The sequence below is a fragment of the Alexandromys fortis genome, unplaced genomic scaffold (genome assembly GCF_014885135.2).
Source record: "Alexandromys fortis isolate MF-2015 unplaced genomic scaffold, M_Fortis_MF-2015_v1.1 scaffold_53, whole genome shotgun sequence".
NCBI classification, from domain to species: domain Eukaryota; kingdom Metazoa; phylum Chordata; class Mammalia; order Rodentia; family Cricetidae; genus Alexandromys; species Alexandromys fortis.
In genome coordinates, this window is record NW_026067939.1 from 5,616,325 (window position 1) to 5,637,184 (window position 20,860).

The 20,860-nt window shown below is 46.8% G+C and overlaps 1 protein-coding gene and 1 long non-coding RNA gene across 6 annotated transcripts in view; both read left to right on the forward strand.

Moving 5' to 3' along the window:
* The window catches only part of Schip1 (schwannomin interacting protein 1), a 152,242-nt gene that overhangs the window by 68,991 nt on the left and 62,391 nt on the right, over nucleotides 1-20,860 (forward strand). The window lies entirely within an intron of this gene.
* On the forward strand, nucleotides 4,583-7,320 carry LOC126504932 (uncharacterized). Its single transcript, XR_007592754.1, has 2 exons — nucleotides 4,583-5,287; nucleotides 6,725-7,320. It is a non-coding gene; the product is annotated as an uncharacterized lncRNA (long non-coding RNA).

Here is a 20,860-nt window from a genome sequence, read left to right on the forward strand (position 1 = left end):
AGTACATTGTACAGATGTGGAAAGCTAGTAGCTTTGCGAGAGAGAGAGAGAGAGAGAGAGAGAGAGAGAGAGAGAGAGAGAGAGAGACAGCACGGAGAGATCACTTCCTTTGCTGCTTCTGTCCCAGGACACCCCGTTGTCTGCCACCTTGAACAGGAATCCTGGAATGGCTGTGTATATATGGGGCCTAAACTTTTCCTCCTCCAGGCACCTGATTTTGAATGAATGACTAAAGTCCTTAGAAACCTGTATTTTTATTAATTAATTAATTTATTTATTCTTTAAAAAAGGACAGCAGGGGCTGAGCAGTAAATACCTTGCCTTTTAGACTCAACTTCATGTGAGGATGAGATTCATCCTCAGAACCCACGTGGAAGGGGCAGACCTGGTGGCCTTGGTCTTAGGATCCCAGTGCTGGGGAGGTAGAGACAGGAGGATCTTGCGCTCACTGGCCAGCCACTCTAACCTAATAGGTGACCTCCAGGCCAACGAGAGACCTAGCCTCAAAGAAAGGGGATGGCATTCTTGAGGATGCTGCCCCAGATTGCAGCGTCCACACACAGGCGCACACAGCTGCACACACACAGACATCAGCGCACAGACACAGCCACAGCCACAGCAGAGGAGTTGCCAGGAGCGTCGCGACCTTAAATTCTCAGTAGCTCCTTTGTGACTGCTGTTGGGACTCAACCTAAGGAGTTGGATCGGTCCCAAATCAAAGCATTAACCCTGTGATTGCTCTCAGAATCCTGTGCCTTATCGTTAGATTGCCGTCAGAGATGCAGGGCCCGTGTGAGGGTGCTGCATTTTGAAGTTCTTGCAGCCGACTTTCATCAGTGCATGCCTGGGGAATCTGTCACAGGTGGAAATAAACACAGACATTGGGAATCCATCCAGAGCTGAGAGCTGGCTGCTTCTCCGACTTTGTAGGTCGCAGCATGCCTTCTTCCTAAGGAATATGGAGATTAGAGTCCTAGTGACTATGGTTTTTTTTTAATGCTAAAATCATTGCCTGTGTTGTGACTGTAAACCTGAGGGTGACCTGAAGGACGGGCTTCATCCATCACCCCTTTACTGACGGAGATGAAGTCGTTCAGTTCCAAGGCGGTTGCCAAGATTTGAACTGAGGTGATGAACTCCAGCATCTAAACCCTTTATAGATGTAACTTTCCCTCCTCAAAAGCACACAGAAGCATAGGGCCTTTGCCGTGTTTCGCAGTATGCAATAAGCTAAGGAAAGTCGAGAGGTGGAGTCAGTCTTGCCTGTTCTCTGGAGTCCTATCTCATCCCTCGGTGTTCTCGGGGGACTATTCCAAGACTCACCATGGTTACCAAGATGCACAGGTGCTCATTTCCCAAGAAGTGTTTATACGCAGCCCATAATATACGGCTTCCCAAATGCCAAGTCCTTGGTCAGTTGCTTATAATCACAAACACACAGCAAACATGCTGCAAAGGATCTTTATACCGAACTCTTTAGAGAATAATCACAAGATTGAAGTCTGTCTGTGGTCAGCACAGACACAACTTCCAAGTGATTGCCTTTATTTCTGTCTGTGCCGCAGCCCGTGTGTGGAGGTCAAAGACAGTTGTAGGAGGGGGTTTTCTCTATTGGTGAAGTGGGTCCTGGGGATTGAACCTAGGTCATCAGGCTTGGCAGCAATCCATGAACCGTCTCAGCAGCCCTAAGTGGTTTTTTGTTTGTTTGTTTTTTTTATTTATGTGTATGAATGTTTTGATTTCATTAGTATGTGCACCCCATTGCCAGGTACCAGAGGAGGTCAGAAAAGGGTGTTGGAACTGGCTGGTGTTAAGGCTAGTTGTAAATCACCGAATAGGTTCTGGGACCCACACCCTGGTCCCCGGAAGAACAGCCAGTGCTCTTAGCCACTGAACCTACTCTCCAGCCCTCGTAGAAACATTCATCTGCAATTGACCCGCAGAGCTGACTTTGGTGTCCCTTCGTTCCCTCAATGCTTCTCAAATGAGTACCAAATAAAACCATTTTCAGACATGAAGGAAATGCGCAGGCTTTTGAACTCCGAGGACACGGAAACCACTTAGGGCTGAGCAGGGGATGAACATCAGCAGACAGCTGGAGTGGAGGCCTGTTCCCTCTCCACTCTGCTTGTCAGTGACCTGGCAGCAGTCTCCCATTGGTTTGTTTGGTTTGGTTTGGTTTTTGAGACAGGGTTTCTCTGTAGCTTTGGAGCCTGTCCTGGAACTCTCTCTGTAGACCAGGCTGACCTCGAACTCACAGAGATCCGCCGGCCTCTGCCTCCCAAGTGCTGGGATTAAGGGCCTGTGCCCCCACTGCTTGACAAGCCTGCCGTTCTTGTCAGACAAGAGAATATAATTCTGATCAGCACATCTCCAAAAAAAGTTTCTTCTACTGCTAAACACTGGGGAAGGAAAAGGAACCAGTAGTGAAAATGGACTTAACAGCCTCTGGGAAGAAAGAAGCGAGGCCTTGAGCACATAACACTCTCTTCCCCAGTCACGGCTCTGGGACCATGGCCCCTTTGTCACCGTGCGGAGCTTTGGTGTCACAGCATGAGTAGGGCTGGCATGAAACTCAGAAAGTTTGAACATGCATGTCAAACTTGCTCTCAGATTTTCGGGCTTAAAATGCTTTGTCCGCTCGTGTGTTATGTAAGACGCCACTAAATGCAAATGTGAAAAAATAAATAAACTTAGCTTTACAGTGATGAGATTTAGCTTTTAAGCAGCTTGAAGGTTCTTGAGAAAACACTTCTGGAAACGTGGCTGAAGCTGAAGGACGCACCTATACAAAGCTCTGGGTTCTATTTCCAGCACAGGCGGGACACATACATACACACACACATATACACACACACATACACATATAATACACATATACATACATACACACACACACACTGATAATTTAGAATGTTTCCTTTTTTCACTCCATTGGATTTTACCTGGAACTTACTTGGTTTTATTAACGCCTCTGCTGTGTTTCTTGCAGTCAGCTTCATTTCCTAAGTGCCCCTCGTTGCCACACCCCCTTTGTTGCCTGACTGTCAGTCATATGTCTCCAGGGCTTTTGGGTTTCTCATCCCAATTAGAAGAAGAGATGGGGTAGGAGGAGAGGCTTCCAGGGACTGTCAGAAGAGCCGGGTGTCCTTAGCAAATTTCTCTGCTACTTCCCCATTTAATCTTTCATTAATTTTAATTATTTAACTGTGTGTGCCTGTACACAAACGTGTGAGTGCAGGTGCCTGTGGGGTCCAGAAGAAAGTGCTAGATCCCTGGATCTTTACAGGCAGCTGGAGCCCCATGAGGGGGGTGCTAGTGAGTGCTGGGAACTGAACACCCCTCCTTGCACCAGAGCAGCGCTGGCCTTTAGTTTAACTGCTGAGCCACCTCTTCTGGCCCTGCCCCTACCCTCATTCCCACCTCCATCCCTATTTGATCTTAAAAGTCCCCGAAGCAGTCTCTTGGAACTCATTGCCCAAATAAGGTCATATTTCTTGGTATTGGCAGGCACGGTTGGAGCTGTGGGAAGGTATGATGCAAATCAGTTAGCTTGGGCTGGGCCACAAACCCTACCACCAGATCAGCGTCTCCGAGCGTCCAGGGTTTGCAGGAGGACTTCAGTGTGCCCAAGGAAAGGTTAAAACTACTGTCAAGCCGGTTAGAATGTATCTACGGTGCGGTTGGATGCTTCCAGTAGTGGGCATCCCTCCAGCAATGCCCTGGGCACTGGGCTCCCAATCTCGCTCACCACTCTTGGGAATCTGCTGACCCCTAGTGTCTTCAGTACAGCATTGGTTCTGAAATCTAAAGCCCTACTTCCCACCACGCCCTCACAGAAGCCTCGGAGCTTCGCCCCATTCCCCTAAGAGGAGGTTGTGAGCGAAATAAAACCTGCAGAGCTTCAACCAGCTGAGAATTTAAAGAGGAGCCCTCCAAGACCCTTTAAGACACCAGCGCATGGAGTGCAGGGTAGTGACTCTTTTAATCTCAGCATTTAGCAGGCGAAGGCCGGATTTCTGTGAGTTCCAGGCCAGCCTGGTGTACAGAGTGAGATCCCTGTCTCAAAAACAAAAGGCTGAGCATACACTTAGGAGCCTTCCTCATCATCATCAGAAAACTTTCTGCAATCCTGGTCACTCCTGTCAGTCATGTGTAAGTGGGTCTCTTCCCCAGATGCAGGGTACGCTTTTGAAGGTGAGCACCTCCACTCTTAGTGCAGGTTGCCTGAAAAGATGAAGCCCCCCACCTACTATTTTTTCAGCGTCGAAGATGCAGAGACAGGAGGGTCTCAAGTAGGAATCCAGCCTACTTGAGAGCACATTCCCCACCAGTCAGGATTATGTAGCTAATTTAAATAAAGATAAATAAATAACAAACCAACCAACAAGAGTGCAGGTGTTGTTCAGCTATGGCGTTGCCCATTAATGGCAGGTCTATCGGCCTAAATGCACACAAAGTAACAAAGTCAGCAGTCAGTTGTGTCTGTAAGCTATGTTATACAAAGCTTTCCAGCAACCCAGAAGGCACCCTTGAGCAGCTGTTCTGTGCTGTGTGCCGGCTCCAAGTGTGGCCAGCAGCTCCAGCGCTCCCTGTGTAAGGCTTTTATTCCACCGAATCAGCTTGTACTACTGCAGAAAGCCGGACCTGAGCCGTAGGTGAAGATGTGTTACACGCTGCCTTCCTCCAAGGCTGTGCACTTGGAGGTACAAGACTTTAACCGCTTCCCCTGGTTTGGGCTGTAGGAAAAAAGTAAAGGCGGAGACATGGTAATTATACAAATTGATGATGCCCAAGAAAAAGAGAGACTGTGCCTCTGATTTGTTTCACATGTAACTGACTTCTAACTCGAGTGTGAAATGAGGCAGCTCTCCAGCTAGGAGGAGTGTTGCACAAGGTGAGGATTGGAAATTAGCTGCTATTAGCTGCGGTGGTCACTGAAGGGCAGGGAGGATTTCTTGACTGGGGTCTGAGGGAAGTTCTGGGAAGCAGGGGCTGACCAAGGGTTGCACGGCTAGGCTAGCTGTCTGGGGCCGGTTCAACTACTTCTGAGGTAGCCCCGCCCACCTTTGCTGCCTCCTCCCATAGGGGAGGAGAGCACCGCAGGCAAGTGGTGGTCACGAGGCCATAGGAAGAAGCAAAGCCACTGGTTCAGTGACTGGAAAAGCCAAGCTGGCCTCGGGTTCTGGAAAAGCCAAGCTGGCCTCGGGGCGTGGTTTGTGCCTGTCACTAGGTTAGGCCCACCAAGCAAGTTTACCACAGTGACATCTTTGATACTTTGTAGACAGTAAGTAGACGTATTAAATATTTGTTCTATCTTTCCATTGATAACTTTGGAGTTTACCTTTGTGACGCTTAGCTTTCTTGCAGAAATGGGAGCTGAGGCTCTATTCAGTAAGTGTTCACTGAGGGCTGGGAAAATCTACTACGTTTGCACACCACTTGAAAGATGTAGGCTTATCTTGTCAGTTTGAATAGGGTCTTTTTTAATTTTTGTTCTTTTGCGTTTACCTCCTTAGTGTGTGTGTGTGTGTATGAGAGAGAGAGAGAGAGAGAGAGAGAGAGAGAGAGAGAGAGAGAGAGAGAGAGAAGAAAGAATGAGAATGAACACATATGGAAGCCTTTGGAATCCAGTTCTCTTTTTCCATGAGTGAATCTTGAGGATCAAACTCAGGTCTTTAGTCTTGGCATCAAGGGCCTTTATCTGCTGAACTGTCTTACCAGCCCTGACTAGACCTTTTTATAGCTTGTAGTCATATCCCCTCCCCCCTCTCCCCCCCCTCTCTCTCTCTCACACACACACACACACACACACACACACACACTAACATAGACACATGCTGTCTCTTCTGCTCCCTCCCATCCCTCTCCACCTTTTATGGTTGACCTGAGCTTGGATCTGATGACCTGCCCGTCCGCTTTCACGAGCACCCTACCCAGCGTCTGCCTTCTGTCACGTGCCCAGTGCACAGACAGATCAGAGTGTTCTTCCAAGTGCTGTCTATGATTTCTGTGAGAGAATCGACCATTAAGAGGGGTAGAACACTTTGGTTTTCTTTTTTTTTAAATTATTTTTAGAGTTTTGTTCTTTGTAGATTTTATCGTTATTGTTGTTTTTCTGGGTTTTTTGTTTTATTTTGTTTTCTTTTTTTTTTAACGTTGAGGGATTTTTTTCCCCCTCCCCTTCTCCAAATTAGTGTGTGTTTGTGTCTACATTGAATGGCTGATCTCTAATTAGGAATTCCCTTGAGAAGCATAGTCAGCCTGGGAGATGGAGAGAAAGTGTGGATGGAAGGCTGTTTAATTTTGGCAGGAAAAGTAGTGAGTCCTCACCCTTCCTGGCTGCGGAGGCAGCCCTGCCGTTCTGCGGTGTGAGCCCGCGGGGAGGCTGCTAAGCACCAAGGCAAGGGCTTGACTCCGTCTGCGAATTCCTCCACACGCCTGCACGAACGGCCACAGTCCTTTTGGGCTGACGAGGAAACTGAGGCCGAGCTGCGCTGACATTGGCCCAAGGCGTAGTTAACCTAGAGACACCCCCAAGTTTCAAAACGCAGGCCTTGCTAACTTGAGAATCCTGTTTTTCTACCGTACCAAATGTCCCAGCCTTCGGGTTTTTGTCTTGCAGCTAAAAATATGAAGAACAGTGAACATTTGTTCAATTAGCAGACGGCTTCTTTCTAGACCTTCTGTTTTTTGCTAAGGATTTGTTTACCTCTCATTTTAGTTAACAACCGTGAATAATAAAGTACTTCCTGGTTCGTGGCCTGCTGACCAGACACCACCACAGTGTGACAGTGCTGGCCCAGTTTGTGACAGCGGGGACTGTTTCTCAGCACTCAGACTGCGCGGCGCCGTTCTTCCATTCCTTCTTGCTAAGGGAACCTGAGGTGACTGCCAGCAGCAGTGTCAGTAAGAATGGTTGCTGGGCAGTGGTGGCGGCCCAACACTCACAGGCAGAAGCAGAGGCGGGTGGATCTCTTCATTCGAGGCCAGCCAGCTGGGAAGGGGGAACCCCGGCGGAGGAGTTACTGTCAGATGACGGTGGGCATGTCTGTGGGGGAGTTTCTCGACTGCCATGTGGGCAGTACCACGCCTTGGCAGGTCATCTTGAGTGACTTAAGGAAAGCAACTAAACATGAGCCTGGGGACAAGTCAGCAAGCGGCGTTCATCTGTGGTCTGTGCTTCTGTTCCTGCCTTGAGTTCCTGCCCTGGATTCCCTTGGGCCAGGACTAGTACCTGACAGTGGTCAGAGGAGAAAAACTTTTCCTGCCCGCATTGCTTTTTGGTCATAGTATTTACCAAACCAACGGAAACCAAAGTAAGATAGTAGCACAGTGTGTGTGTGTGTGTGTGTAGATCTCTTGGGTAGATACTATAAGTTTCCCAGTTAGTAAATTTGATTAATTTTTTTTAAAAGAAACTGAAAAGGTGTCCCAAAACTGCTGTGCTTCTTACAGTCCCACCAGGGATGAAGAGGCCCCAGTCTTCCCTACCCTTATCCACAGCTACTTGCTTTTGACTCTACTCTTTTGAGCATGAAGTGGGTTTCACTTTGATTTCTTTTATGACTAACAATTATTAGCACCTTTTAGCCACTCCAGTTTCTTCTTTGGTGAATACCGCTGCCATTGATCCTCATTCTTAATTGATTTATTATTAAACAGTAAGAAATCTTGAAGGTTATGAATATAACTCTTTGCTAAGATGGAATACCATGTATGTATGTATGTGTGTGCATGTGTATATAAAATATACATATATATACACACACATACATATATGCATATATATTCAGGTTGTGGCTGTCTTTTCATTTTTTTTCCTGATGTATCTGAAGCCTATTTTTAATTTTGCCTAACCCAAGGTTGTAAATATCTTCTGTGTATTCTTCTTCATTTTTGAAAACCAACATTATGTTCTGATTCATTTTAAGCTCATTTTAGAATAGTCTGGCAATTTCTTAAAGTACATTTAACAAATTTATCATGCGGGCTTCCATTCCTCCCCTGAAAGTTTATCCCTGGAGCCCAGCTTTTTGCATTCTGCTAGTCCGTGTCCCGTGTGCTAGGAAGACTGCCCTTTCTCTGTCCTGTTGCCATGGGACTTTCGCCTCAACTCAGTGGACTCTGACAGCAAAGGCTTGCTTCTAGAATCGCAGTTCTGCCGCACGGATCCATATGCCCACCCCATGCCGGCACCGCGGTATCTGAATTATGGTTGCTTAATGGTAAATTTTAAAATGAGAAGTATATAGGTTTTCTCCTTTCTGCCTTTGAAGTTCATTTTGGCTTTTTATTTTTTGATTGTTCATGTTCCATTTGTATTTTAGAAACAGTTACATCAATTTCTGTTCAAAACACTTGGAATTTTAAAGACTTTTGTTGGGTTCATAGATACGTGAAGAGGATTTATGTCCTAATAATATTGACTCTTCTCCCCTACTTCTTGAGAAATATGTATAAAAATAACTATTTAGAAGTATCTATTTCTCGCTCATCAGCCCAGCATTTTCCCCCTTGCATGGCTGTGTACTTATTTTCTAGCCTTGTGAAACACTAGTTTTAGCGTTTTTCTTTTCAGAAGCACTTTGAATTTATTACCTACTGTAGTTTACTTTCATTCCTGTGATAAACTCCATGGCCAGAGCGATGTGGGAGGAGAGCATGTAGTTCATCACTGCTTCCAGCCTGTTATGAAAGAGTAAAGGCAGGGGGCACCTGGATCCAGGAGCAAAGCAGAGGCTGTGGGAGACATCGCTAACAGCTCGCCGTCTCTCCAAGGCTTCCCGAGCTTACCTTTTAAGCACCAGGGCCGCTTGCTCAGAAGTGGCACCTCGATGGGCTAGGACATCCCACATCCATCATTAGTCGAGAAAATGCCCCACCGTCTTGCGTACGTACCAGTCCGACGGAGACCTTTTTTTAGTCGAGGTTCCTCTTCCCAGATGACTCCGGCTTGTGTCGAGTTGACAAAGAACTAAGTTCTACACCATTTCAGGGTCTTCAAAGTCTTACTGGAGCTTGTATGAAATAAGATTGGTTTTAATTATTCTCTAAATGGTGAGATGAGATTCACGGAACTAAGTGGCGTATGCAGTTTGGTACATACTGTAAGAGGCTGTTTTAGTTTCCAAACCATTGCTCTTGCCTCTGGATGCATTTGTCTTAGAGTCACTACTGCTTTGATGAAACCGCCATGACCAAAAGGAATTTGGGGAGTGAAGGGTTTAAAAGGCTTACATATCCTGGATTGCAGCCCAGGAGGGAAACCAAGGCCAGATCTCAAACCAAGTAAGAACCCAAAAGCAAGAACTGGGGGCAAAGACTGTGAAAGTTCCTCCTTGCTGGCTTATTCCTCATGGATGGCTCAGCCTGCTTTCTTATAGAACCAAAGTCCCGCAGCCCAGGGGTGATCCCACCATCAATGGCCTGAGCTCCCCCCCTCAATCACTAATTAAGAAAATGCCTAATAGCTGGATCTTATGAAGGCATTTTCTCAATTGAAGTTCCCTCCTTTCGGATTGCTATAGGTCGTGTCATGTTGCCATTCAACTAGCCAACACAGATATTGATTATTTGTAATCTTTGCAAACCCTGCTAGGATATAAGTGTAAAACTTCTGGAGACTCTGAAGTCACAATAGAGAGAGAGAGAGAGAGATCTAATTCCACAAGACACACTGAAGCTAGAGTCAATATGAGAGAGCCCCAAACACAGCCCCTAAGTTCTGTTTGATGGGAGGCAGACTGAGTAATGAAGGGGAAAGCTCCACCTGAACAGTGTGGACAATGGGACCGGGGAGATGGCTTGTATCCATGACACTCTGCCCTCCCCTTTCAGGAGTGCAGCCCGCCTTCAGCTGCCAGGAATTGTTGGCAGCTGACAGCTCTCAGTTGAGACCCTCTATGGGGCTGAATGGGACTGTTTTGCCTCCTTCTCCAGATAAGGCCATATCTAGTGACTCGTTGATACTAGGAAACAAAGTCTGCCCTCTTTCTCCAGGGTTGGAACAACTTAGAAGGGCCAGCCTAGCTCTGCCCCCCCCCCCCCGCTGCTTCACTGAGCCTCTTGTTTTCAGATGCCCCAGAGTTCAGACCTCTGCTCTGTCTTCCTGCTTCATTCCTTCTCAATTGTTGACTTATATAGGACATTCCTAAGTACAAAGGGCTAGATAGAGCCGGAATTCCTTTCATGGATATAGGGATGGATGTTTTCTAGAGGCCAGAGAATAGGGGACCAATAATAGGGGACTTTGGAAGACAAAGGAAAATGTTCTCAGTGGAGAACATTCCAGAAAGCTTTAGCTGACCCACATGGGTATATGTTGCCAAGTAAAACACTGGAAGATGACCTGTTATGGTTTTAGATGTAGATGTACCTCACAGCCTCGTGTGTTTTAATACTTATTCCTGAGTTGATGGTGCTGCTTTGGAAGGTAGCAGCCTAGTTCGCTTCTCTATTGCTGTGATAAAAAACGTTGACCCAAAGCAGCTTGGCAGATGCCTTACTTAAGGCTTCTATTGCTGTGAAAAGACACCATGACCTTGGCAACTCTTACGAAGAAAACATTTAAATGGGGATACGTGATTAGAGCTTTAGAGGTTCGGTCCACTATCATCACGGCAGCACACAGACAAACGTGGTGCTGGAGTAGAAGCTGAGAGGCCTACATCCTGCAGGCAACAGGAAGTTGACTGCCACACTGGGCAGTCCTGAGCATATGAAGCCTCGAAGCCCATCCCCAGATGGCTTCCCTCAACAAGACTATACCCACTCCAACAAAGCCACCCCTTCAGTAGTGCCACTCCCTATGAGATTATAGGGCCAATCACATAGGTACCACAGGAGGAAAGGGTCTATTTCATTCTATGCCTCCAGGTATATCACAGTTCATTGCTGAGGGGACCTCCGACAAGGGCTTGGCATTCCTAGTCTTGTGAAACCTCTGTACCTCACCCTGAGCAGGCTGTGCCACAGATGGGGATCACCTGGGATCCACACGGAGGCCCCTCCTCCAGTGCACAGTCACGCAGTATCCTCTTCGTTTTCTCAGAGTTCTGTGTTCCAGGTTATCGGAAATGAAAAGGCTTAACTGTGTGATCCTTATCCTATGGCCTAGTTACCTGTTTGCTTTAAAAGTTTACCTCAGCCAAGCCTCACAGACTCTTATCTCCCAGGTCCTGACAGCCTGGAATCTGACCCAGAGCCCTGGGTGACTCAGGTCGCAGTCCTCTGAAGGCTGGTGGCTAGAAGCCTCAGTTCCTCCTCCATGGCCTTCCCCACAGGTCGTTTGTTCCTATGACTTGGTGCGAGTTCCCTCTGAAGAGCCATCTGTTGTGTCTCTTTTAATCTCATCCCTAAAGCAGCTGGTGTGTTCTGCTTTGGGTGTCTGTTCTGTAGAACAGTCTTTAAGTCCAGCCCAGACTCAAGAGGGAGAGAATTAGATCCCGCTTCTTCATGAAAAGGCATCAAGGGGTTCATGGGTGTATTTTAAAAGTTCCTCAGCTTTCCCTGGTCCTTTGCGTACTTTTTCTGTGGCAAACAAACAAAGCAGCGAGGAGCAAGCGCCAGCCCCTGGAATTAAATCCCAGTGTTCTTTCTCTGCTCTGCCACCACTGCCCACTGGTGGTTCCAGTTGGGAAGGCGCTTCCCCCACCCCTGTTCTGCTTCCTAATGGAAATGTTTGCTGGCCAGAGAAATTCATACTCTTCAGAGGAATCTAGAGGGACTGGGGTAGTGTAGAGATAATCACGGCTCATCTTGAAGGAGTCCTGAAGGACCAGGGGAGTACCTCTTGAACCTGATTTCAACTCTCCTCCTTGCCAGTGGCCTAAGGGAACCAGCAAGCGACAGAGCCAGTGCCAACAAAACTCCACCAGAAACTACTGGGTGTGTTTTCCCAGAGCCGGTCTCAGATGGGGGGGCGGGGAGGAGGGTTGTGCCCTGGTTTTCCCTCCCTCAATGAAGATAGGGAATTTTCCTTTATTTCTTTCTTTTACTCTCTCTTCTCTCTCTTTCTCCTCCTCCTTCTTCTCTTTCTCCTTCTCCTTCTTTTTCTTCTTCCTCTTCCTCCTCTTCCTACTCTTTCCTTCCTCCCTTCTTTTTCCTCCTTCCTCTACTTCCTCCTCCTTCCTCTTCTTCCTCCTTCTTCCCTTCTTTTTCCTCCTCCTTCTGCTTCTACTTATGCTTCTTCTTCCTCTTTCTCCACCTTCTTCTTATTTTGATTTTTCAAGACAGAGTTTCTCTGTGTAACCCTAGATGTCCTGGAACTCGCTCTGTAGGCCAGGCTGCCTTTGCACTCACAGAGATCTGCCCGCCTCTGCCTCCTGGGTTCTGGGGTTAAAGACATGTACCACCCTGCCTGGCAGGAATCAGCTTCTGGGTGGCTGTCATCTCTCCCTGACTCATGGGGTCTTAGTTGGGCCTGGTCGGGTCTTCCGGGAGGCCACCACACAGGTTTGAATGAAGCAATCCTAGTGACAGGGCTGTTGTTGGCCATTCCCAGCTCTGCGTCAGACTCCACATGGGCGCCGTGTAAAAGCCTTCTGTAGTCCCAAAGTTACCTGTAAAGTTGCAGAACCAGCTCAAGAGTCAGAGTGTTTCCCCCAGCCACGATACCCACCTTAATCAGAACATGTACTAAGAACTCCCTTCCAAAGAGAATTCAGACACCAGGACCAAGCACTTGGAATTATAGCTTCCTGAGAGGAGGAATGATTAAAACCTCTAAAAATAATAATTACAGATGATAAGTTCTTCTTCAGGGAAAATTATATGCGTAGTCAAGTCAGTAGATTATAGAAAAATTTCAAATCTGTAATTTTCCTTCGGTCTCACGTTAAATGATTGCACATGAGGGCGAGACGTGGTTGTAGGAACTAAGTAGCTGAACCTGAGCAGGAAGAGCAAAGGCACTGTGGGCATCTCTCTGCCCGTCATGCTCGGTCAGAGACCCCGTATGAAGCGATGTCCCGGTGTGGGACAATGTCTGGAAGCTTGAAACAACTGAGCGGAAGGATTGTCTGCTGACATCTTGAGGCTGCCTGGATTTGGGAGCTCTCCTGTTTGTGCAGCAACATCGATTTCCTGTAGTGTGTTATCTCAAGAAGATAACGGGGCAGAGTTGTGCGGGGGCACATACCAGACTGTCCTCATTTAGACAGATAGGCGGGATTCTAACCTACTTACCATCCGGGGAAATCCCAAGTCCCTCCCCAGGTGTAGCTCATGGGGACTGAGGGTCACAAAGAGTTCACAAAGCCTTTAGATAGCCTGGCCAGGTCTGCATTCACTGAACTAAATCCAGACCCATCTTAATTGTCCCCACATCCTGGAGGAGGAGGAGGCCCCCTCAGGAGTTCCGTGTGATTCCTCTCTGGTGCCGTGGTGAGGACACAAACCATTTTCTACAGAGGGAATGTAGGAGGTGAGGAGACAGCTCAGAGGGTCAGGTCACACAGGCATAAGGACCTGGGTCTGACTCTCTAAAACCCGGGTTTAAAAAACCATGCACACCAGTGTGCTCTTAGAATTCATGCCCCATGGAGGTAGAGACAGCCTGGTCCCTGGGGCTTGCTGGCCAGCCAGTCTAGCTGAATCAGCAAGCCTCAAGTTCAATGAGAACCACTGTCCCAAAAATTACAGCAGAGAGTGATTAAGGAAGGTACTTGACATGAACTTCTGTCTTACACACACACACACACACACACATACACACACACACACACACACACACGAAAAGAAAGAGAATATGGGTCAGAGAGACACAAGCCCTGCTCACTGTCTCTATAACACATTAGAGTATTTTGTGGAAAGCCACAGCTTAAACTGCAGGTTTTTCCTTGGTGTCAACAGTTCTTTTGTTCTCTTTATTATTTTCATCTCCTTTTTAATGTACCCAAAATAAAAGGGTCCATCTTTCACAAGCCCAGGTTGTCTTCATACTGATCTCTTAGCATCCTATTCTCTTGATTAGAAAGTCGTTGAGGGTACTTTCTTCAAGGTAGAATTGACTTTATTTATCAGTATGCTTTGGGAGGGTGTACAAGTTGGCGATAGTAAATCGGCTGCTTTTTAAAAACCAGGTTATTCCTTGGAACCAAAATCCATCCCATAAGGAGGAAAACCAGGGAGAGGAGGGGGGGAAGACTCGGTAACTCATCTTGTTCCACTTACTAATTTGATATGGGATTGGAACAGTCAGCTACAGCAGTTTAGTAACTACTAACCTCACTTAGTCCAACAGATGTAGTCAGGCTTGGCCCTGTGGTAGGTAGATCTATAAAGTTAGGGAGTCCCCCTCAAGCCTGCCATCATCACGGCTCAAAGTGAAGAGGGAATTGTAGCCAAAATGCCTCCCAGGCTTAGTTCCAAGCTGGCCGTCAGCCACTTGGCTCCCAGGTGAGCCTCGACTGACTTCAGACAGACAAGTAGCCGCTTGGACAGCTTGGCTCCATTGCCGTACTAACGGCTGGCTACGGGCACTTCCCTTCCCTCAAGTGAGAGACTTCCTGGGATTTGTGTTCATTAGCTCATTCAGATAGTCATTGATACCTACTGTGTATCCGGTACTGCTAGACACTGGATGTAGGAAGATAGATAGGAGCAGTAGGACTCTGACTGTCTCGTGGAGCAGTTCAACACCACACATCTCCAAAGCAACTGACCAGTTACCTGTCATTCTAAGGTCTGGAGAAGAAACCCAGTAGAACCTTATTTCAGACAGGGGCTAGGGAAAGACTTCTACCTTAAGCAGTAAAAGGGGCTTGTGTGGTGGGGGGGCTTGTGTCCTGGGTGAGAAGCCGCTTGTGTGAGGACTGTGAGCAGGCACAAGCCTGGCTTTTCCTGGGCATCCAAAGGTCATGAGTGGCCTACGGCTCAGTGAATATGTTCACTAGGTGTCACTCTGAGAAAGCGCCCAAGGAAATCAGTGTATAAAGGGGGAAAGAAAGGTTTACTTTTCCTCCCATTTTCAAAGTTTTCAGCATATGGTTGCTGGGCCCTGTGGCAGCAAAGAAAAGGAGGCCTGTTCGCCTCACGGTGCGGCGCAGGATACAAAAGAGAAAGACCCAGGAAGGAACCAAGGTCCTCATACCCCCTTCAAGGGCTCTCTCCCAGGGACCTAATTTTCTTCCATTAGGTGCTAAAGGGTCCATCAGTTCCAAAGAGCTGCAAACTGGTACCCAAACCTTTAAGGCTTTGGAGGATGTTTGAGATCTAAGCTGCAGGAGTGAGCACGATTTTGAGACATAAAGAGGAAGTCTGGAGGTGAACGCAGTGTCGGTGCTAGGTTTGAGGAGGCGATCTTAAGTGTTGTGGGCAATGACTGGGGGTTTAAACCAAGACGTGCCATCATCTGTTATGGTTTGAGAAGTATATTTAATTTGAAAGGGTAAAGCTGCCAGCCCTTCATGTTTTATAACACGGGGAACTAAATCAAGAAGCAAGAAATTATCAAGTCAGGGGAACAAGGCAAGGAGGAGTGGGTTTAATTTCTTTCCAAATGGTATCTTATAAATTTATAGCATCAAAAATAGGCTAAAGGTAGTAGTGTTAGCTCTCTGAAGGAAATCTCTTCTGTGCTCCGGAAAAGGCTTCGGGTTGTGAGAATCTTGGGGTAACATTACACTCTCATCAGCGGGTTCCCCCTGATGTCTGCAAAGCAGATGCCTTCAGCTGCTCACCATGTATGGTCACGACGGGTGACGGCAACAAGAGGAAGAGGAGGGTGGGGTGTTGGCACAGTGGATCACGGTTCTTTTTTCTAGTGTCCCCTCTCATTGATTGATTGATGTCAAGAGTGAAAACAGGCTGGCGATGTGGCTCAGGTGGCTAAGTGTTTGCTGTACAGTCATGAGGGCCCGAGTTCAATCCTCAGCATGCCCCTGGCAGATGGGGAGGGGTTGGAAACCTGGGTGCAGAAGACAAGACAGGAGGACCACAGGTTTACCCCCTAGTCAGCCTGTCTGGTGACAGTTGGGTTCTACGGGAGACCCTGCCTCAAAATTATTAGATCGGAAACAGTTGAAGAAGATTGTCACCTCTGTCCCACACATGCCAGTACACATGGCGGGTACACACACGCACACGCACACGCGCACGTTTACAGAGAATAAAACAACCCTGCCTCCACCTCTAGTGTCAGCTCATGAGGAGAGGGGAGACATGTCAGGATCAAGCAGGGTTATCCACAGAACACTCAACTTCAAAATGGCTGCTAATTTCTGCTTTGGCAGAGCCGGTAAATGATGAAGAAGCCCAGACAGCTTCTACAAGAGAGCATGCTAACGACCCAGGTTGTGTGTCTGAAGGAGTCTGTCTTTGCCACCCTCGAAGGAGATCTGATTTAAATTTGAGTTTTAGAGAAGTTGGAATTAAAGTTCTGATTCGCTTGAATGCTTCCAAACTGCCCGTGAGTGATATCAGCCCTCCTCTGAGCTCACCTTCCAGATCTGTTCCCAGCACACCATTCCCTGGCCAGCCCTCTCACATTCCCAGGGGATAAGCCTCTACGTCGGGAGGAGCATCTTTGTTCCGTTGCTCTAAGTGAAGCAACTTCATTAGATCACTAAATATATTTCAGGCAATTTTGCTACACATCAGAAAACCTTTCAGACTAGTGTGCTCTAAGCTAAAATCAGGCGTGGCCAGGAGACTGCGAAGGACCGCCAAGTTTGTCTGTGTTAATTGCCTAATGGGTCCTAGAAAAGCTGACAGAGAATGTTCCTGAAGAAACTCTTAGGCACCATCCCATTGTAAATAATAGCATTTCAACAGTACTCCTGCATTTAAAAAGTATATTTAAGGACGATTGATGAGTTTTAATAGTTCCTTACGGATTATATTAACAGTTTAATCATATATTATTATGTTCCACACTGGTGATAGAATAGTAACTGAGGGCTGGAATGGCTCAGCCGTGGGCAAAGCATCTGCCGTGGAAATGTGAGGGCCCATGTTCAGATTCCTGTGACCCGTGGAAAAGCTGGTCTTGGTAACCTGTGAGTGTAATCTCGGTGCTCCTACAGCAGGATGAGAAGGGCAGGCTGGAGAACCTCGGGAGGCTGGTGTACACCGGGAGAACAGGACAGGAGAGAGCCTGTTTCAAACAAGGTGGAAGGCAAGGCCCAAGGCTGTCCCCTGACTTCCACACGACTGCCATGACAGACGCGCCTGCAGTTACACACATGAGTGCATGCACACGTACAGTTCACCGACGCACAAATACAGTAGCTGATTTTACCTGAATGGAATTTACCTTCACTTGAGGTCTAGTTGCTTTTTCTGACTCATCCAATGCAGAAAACATAGATTGTGGATAGAAATTTTGTATTCCTAATTTGGAAAACTCAGGATATAAAATCAACCTGGCTTTAAAATACAGCCATCTCACAGCCTCCAAAGGGGAGAGGGCAGTTCAGCCTGTTTAGTACGTTGGGACATAGAGGGCCTTGGATATGAAACAGTTGACCAAGGAAGGATAAATGCAGGCAAAGCTAGAAACAGTTCTTGTTTTGTTTTGTGGCAGGGTCTCACAGAGCCCAGGCTCCCTAAGTACCATGTGGCCAAAAATGACCCTGAGCTTCAAATACTTCTTTGAGTCCTGGTCGGAGGCTGTATCAGCTGTGACAGGTCCAGAGTCCCCTGAGTGGTCGCTTTGGGAACATCAACAGTGTTGTGAACTTTCCAGTTCTTTACTAACACGACTGAAGACTTGTGTGCTCATCTCATTGTTTCTTAAGACATCACCGAGATGTCACTTAGATTTATATCTTACCTTTGAGAGTCTTTTTGTTCGGTTTCCATATTCGTAGTTGAAACTAATGGAACAAACACAATTGTCCACTAGAGGTCACCTTTCAAGCTGGTTTTAATCAACTACCTTCACTTTAGAGGAGTAAATTCTAGCCTTTTTCTCTCTTTTTTTAATTTTTAATTTTTCTTTTTTCTTTTCTTTCTTTCTTTTTTTTGGGCGGGGGGGGGTGTTCAGAGATTCCATGTAGTCCTTTAGGTAAATGTACCCATACTGATAGACAAGATTTAGGGCTACTCAAAGACCTAGAGGGCAGAGGGAAAGCATGCCCGTTCTCCCATCCACCCCTTGTATCCATGTGCTCGTGCACACACACACACACACACACACACACACACACACACACACACTTACTTTGTGCTATTCTGGCCTTCTCCTGGAAAACCTGTTCGATTTTATTTGGAAATTCAGAAGCCTCACTAGTTTCCCCGCACCCCCTGGAGTGGAGGTAAGGCCGTCATTATATAAACAATTGAGGAAGAAACCAGACATCACACCGTGTACCTCTATATCAGCTGCTAATTTCCTGCAGCATGCAAATTTCATCTTGCCTTGGGCAGAAAACACACTGGGGAGAAGCCTAAGACTGTGCAGTAAACAGGAGCCTTGGCAGTTCCTGTGGAAATAGAACCGGCTCGTTATTCTGCAGGGAGGGGGCTGCTGCCACACTGCCTAGTTTCAAATGGTGTCTATAGAAACCCAGGCCAGCAGCAGGTATTTTTAGAGACTAATTTGCACCTATTATAATGATCTGCTAAACACCTCATCTTCAAGTTCCCAAAACATACAGCTGAAAATTAGAGTCCTAAAATATAAAAATAATCCATAATCCATATAAAAACGAGGTTGTCTGTAGGACTTGGTAGAAAAGTTGTCAAGGAAGTTATGGTAAGAAGAATATAACGTTTTAGTACCCATATTTATTTGTTTGTTTCCACCTCCATCTTTGACATCAGCGGATTGAGTTTTCCACGCCAGGTCCTCAGGTGGTTGAACTAGTCGATAGGCTTTTGACTGTGTAAGAGCCAGCTCTATGCCAGCTTTTCTGAAAACTTTATCCTTGCAAACATCTAGGCAGGAAGAGTGATCTAAGTTGCCCAAGAAGCCAGGCTTGGTTCAGTGCCAGGCTAAGGTCAGGCTCGTCTGTTGACTGAGGTTTTTGTCCTGCCTGGTCCCGCAGCCTTTCAAAGAAACACACAGGGGCCTACATTAATTATAAACTGGTTGGCCTATTAGCTCTGGCTTCTTATTAATTAACTCTTACATCTTATATTAATCCATAGTCCTTGTCTGTGTTAGCCACGTGGCTTGGTACCTTTTATCAGTGAGGCATTCTCGTCTTGAGTCTTCTGCGTCTGGGTGATGGCTGCAGACTGAACCTTTCCTCTTCCCAGAATTCTCCTGTTCTAGTCACCCCGTGCCTATACTTCCTACCTGGCTACTGGCCAATCAGCGTTTTATTAAACCAATACAAGTGACAAATCTTTACAAGGTACAAGATTGTTGTCCCACAGTCCTCATCTACTTGATACAGCTTGCACAATAACAAGGGGATGCTCAACCCATCAAAGAAGGAGGTGTTTTTACAGATTAGATGTCTTGTTGCAAATATTCTGTCTTTCATTGTCATGTTTATAAAAAGTGTGAGCAATTGCTACCCATCATCACTAAATTACCTGTGGGTACCAGTCTCACATCTTTGCCTCACCTCTGGGTATGATTCTCACTTTTTTGCCTCCACGCTTCTGCATATGCTCTGCTCCATGAGGAGTTAGCCAGAGGCTGTAGCGTACACCATTACAGAGACCTGGTTCCACTACAGCTCCTTGCCTCTGTGGAATGGGATTCTTTAGATGAGGCACAGAAGAGCAGCCTGCAAAAAGAATGTCAGGCTCCGGTTGGAATAAGCGTGCAATAGACATCTTTAATGCTACACCTTCAGATGTCAGTGTGTAAGAAGAGCTGCTGCGTGTTTTCCTCAAGTGAAATGCAATCTTGAGCTCAAGTTAATTTTATCCTCATAAAAACGTTATCATTTTTATCAGCACCACTGACTCACAGTAATGATTTTCAGAGGAAGCTACTTTTTCACTGTAGCTTAAAATAATAAGTGTTAAGCCGGAGTCAGAATAGTCAGACATCCAAACAAATTATTTTATGTTATTTATGAGTCTCGGGTTTCTTGTTTGTAGTTACAAGTATAAAAAAATACAATATATCTCATTTTTATCTTCCACTAAGTTCCCATTCTAGTCTTTCAAATGTTGCTAGAGGGGGGAGTGTACAGTCATCCTGATGCCAGGGTCTTATTTTGGGACTCTTGCCCTTCTCTGTAACACGGAGAATGACTTTGATACAGTAGTAGCCTACAAGCGAACTATGAGGGTCCCCATCCGAGACGTCACAACCCCAGTAAAGATGCTCTTTTGACAAGATAGTTAAAAACACAAAGCAAAGGCAAGAAAGAGATGGGGGCACTGACATACCAAGAAGTTAAGGGCTGGGAAGGGCTGCGCTGCCCACACCTAGGAATTTGCAGTCTGTGGGCCCAACCTCTCCCCAGCAGATGGTAGGTGATGAAACTGTGCCCCAAGAGTCGAGGTTTCGAAGATGATTCTCAATTAAACAGAATGCGTCTGCCAGTGACACATACTTCCTTCATCAGAGAGAGGGGCAGCGTCCACTGACATTTCTGCTTCTCCTCTCATCCAGAGGACAAACGGGGCAAGAACAGGAATGACCGGTGGGCAGTCCTTGAGTCTCGTGATCAGCAGGTGCCCCAAATGCACCAGGTGGGTCAGTGTGTGAATGACAAGTGGTCCTTGAGCCTTCCCCGTCCCTTTCTATGCTCAGTGTTCACACTTGGTTTAATCCTGAACGTATTCTGTGAAATCTGACTGTGTCTACTTGCCTAACCGTTGTCTAATTCTAACACGTACGCTGCCTCTCACCTTGTCCGCTCCTGCATGTTCACTGCCTTTGCTTCGTGTGTCCTAGGAGTTTCAACTCTCCTGTCTGTTTTTGTTGTCCTTCTGCACCAGCTCTCAG